The sequence below is a fragment of the Chrysochloris asiatica genome, unplaced genomic scaffold (assembly GCF_000296735.1).
Source record: "Chrysochloris asiatica unplaced genomic scaffold, ChrAsi1.0 scaffold00365, whole genome shotgun sequence".
Lineage (NCBI taxonomy): Eukaryota > Metazoa > Chordata > Mammalia > Afrosoricida > Chrysochloridae > Chrysochloris > Chrysochloris asiatica.
In genome coordinates this window covers 1034928-1038163 of record NW_006408883.1, presented here as the reverse complement: position 1 = coordinate 1038163, position 3236 = coordinate 1034928, and positions in this window count along the sequence as shown.

Sequence of the window (3236 nt, the reverse complement as noted above, 5' to 3'; positions counted from 1 at the left end):
GTCATCTCTATGACTAAGGTGTGCATGACCTAAGCTATGGTATTTTCAATTATTTCATATTCATGTGAAAGTTGGATAGTGAATAAGGAAGACCACAGAAGAATTGATGCATTTGAATCATAGTTTTGGAGGAGAATATTGAAAGTGCCTTGGACTGTCAAAAGAACAAACAGATCTGTGGCGGAAGAAGTGCAGTCAGAATGCTCCTTGGAGGCAAGAATGATCAAACTTTGTCTCTCATACTTTGGACATACTGTCAGGAGGGACCAGTCACTGAAGAAGGCACATAACAACAACACTTCTTGATAGTGGTGGTGGTTATATGCCAACACATAGCGACCCTTTATAGGGTTTCCAGAGTTGTAAATCTTGACTGGAACAGAAAGCCTCATCTTTCTCCTGTGGAACTGCTGACCTTGAGGTTAGCAGTCTGAATGGGTTAATGTGCAGGACTGCAAAATCGTTTGAACTTCAAGGTTGGCTGTTCAAGCTCAACAGCTTCTCCTCAGAAACCTTATAAAAGTTTGCTATGTTTCAGAACCCACTCGATGGCACAGAACAACTTCCTGATAACATGTCCAAAGTAGATAAGACTATGTCTCACCATCATCCCTTCTAAGGAGCATTCTGGATTTACTTATTCCAACACATATCTGTTCTTCTGGCAGAGCAGGGTATATTTAATAATATTCAAAGGTATCAATTTTTCTCTAGTTTTCCCTGTTCATTATCCTGCTTTTGCATACATATGAGACTATTGAAAATACCTTGGCTTGGGACAGATGTAACTTAACCCTCAATTGATGTTTCCCTTTTAACATTTTAAAGTGTTTTATTACAGATTTGCCCAATGGAATGTGCTTCATTTATTTCATTGACATTGATTGTACATGCAAGCACAATTAAATCCTTGACAACTTCAATCTTTTCTCCATTTTTAATGATGTCCCTTAGTGTGATGATTTTTGTTTTCTTTACAATGAGGTGTAATTTATACTTAAGGCTATATAGAGTGTTTGAACTTCATGAGTTAGTGGTTTTCTTTCAGCAAGCAAACTTGTGTTATTTGCATAATGCAGGTTATTAGTGAGTCTTCCTCCAATCCTGATGCCATGTTCTTCTTGATATACTTCAACTTCTCAGATTATTTGCTCAGAGTTGTTGTTGTTGTTGTTAAGTCATGTTGACTCATTTCTATATATGGTTTCCAAGGAACAGCTGCTAAGTTTGAACCACTGACCTTGTGGTTCAAAGTGACTTTGCAGTCCAGCGCATTAAACTGCACCACCAGACCAGAATACAGACTGGATTGTTGTTATTGTTAAGTGCCGTCGAGTAAATTCTAATCCACAGCAACACTGTATAGGATTTCCCAGGAGCAACTGGTGAGCTTGAACCACTGACCTTATAGTTCAAACAACTGCAGTCTGATGCATTAGCCCACAGCGCCACACCAGGTTATAAATTGGCACAATTAAATATTCTGGAATTTCCATTATTATCAATGCTAACTTGTATTTGTTGTGATCCACACACTCCAATGCTTTTATATCATCAATAAAGTACAGCTAAGTATCTTTCTAGTATTCTCTGCTTTCAACCAAGACCCATCTGAAATCACAGATAATATGCCTCATTCCACTTCCTCTCTGAATCTGGCTTAAATTTTGGTCTATTCCATTTCACTATTCTTATTACAATCATTTAAAAATTATTTTTAGAAAAATATTATTAATTATATAGATTAATGATATTCTTCATTAATTTACACATTATGTGGGATTACCTTTCTTTGGAATGAGCATGATATAGCTCTCCAGTTGGTTGACTCATCAGCTATCTTCCAAATTCCTTGGCATATACCAGTGAGCACTTTCAACATCACATTCATTTATTAAAATTTCAATTAGTATTACTTCAATTCCAAGATTTTAATTTGGGAAAGTTGAACATTGAATAAAATGAATCATAAAAGAATTGACTATTTGAATCGTGGTGTTGGCAAAGAATACTGAAAGTACCATCAATTGACAGAAGGACAAACAAATCTATGTTATAAGAAATAAAGTCAGACTGTTCCTTAGAAGCTAGAATGGTGAACTTCATCTCTCGTACTGTGGACATGTTATCAGGAGGGACAAATCCCACAAGAATGATATCATACTTGGTAAAGCAAATGTCTAGGAAAACAGGAGGAAGACCCTCAATCATGTGAATTGATGAAATAGCAGGAAAATAAACCCAAACATAAGAACAATTGTGAGAAATGTATTGGACTAGGTAGTGTTATGTTTTGTAGTGCATAGGATAGCTATGAGCTAGAAGAGACTCAAAAACACCCAAAATCAACAACAGTTTCTTACCAATAATTTTTTTTTGGAATTCTGCATTCATTCAATACCATTTGTTCTTGATCACATGCTACCAACTGAAATAGTTGAATGTCAACCAATTATTTTTGCTAAAATAATTCTGAGTATTCCTTTCATCTTCTTTTAATGCTTTCTGCTTCATTCATATATTGCCCATAGTATCCTTCAATATTGCAATCTCATGCTTGATTTTTTTTTTTTGTCTCCAGTTATTTAAGTTTGAGAAATGTCAAGTGTGTTTTTATTGTTTTGTTTTGTTTTGTTTTTTCCTTTTCGGTTTTCTAAATGTAATCCTTTGCACATTTTATCATATTTTACTTTGTCCTCTGAAGTCACCCTTTGAAATATTTTGTTCAACTCTTTCAGTTTATCATTTATTCTATTTTCTTTAGCTACTCTATGTTCAAGAGCAAATTATAGAATGCTTTATGGCATCCATTTTGGTCTTTTCTTTCTTTCCTGTATTTTAAATGACCTTTTTCTTTCTTCTCATATGATGTCCTTGATATCATTCCACAATTCTTCTTTTCTTCAAAGATTAACGTTCTGTTGTCATATCTATTCTTGAGGTGGTCCCTTAATCCAAGCAGTATACATTTTAACTTTATTATACTTGTTATTAATTTTTGATAGATTTAACTTGAACTTGCAAATGAGGAATTGATGGTCTGTTCTGCTATTAGCCCCTGACCTTGTTCTGACTAATGCTATAGAGTTCTCTGTTATCCCTTTCCACAGATGTATTCTATTTGACCACCAATCATTTGTCACTTTGTTGTACTGTGGTGGCTTGTATGTTGTTGTGATTCTGGAAGCGATTTCCATGGGTATTTTAAATAGAAGCAAGGTCACCCATGCTGCACA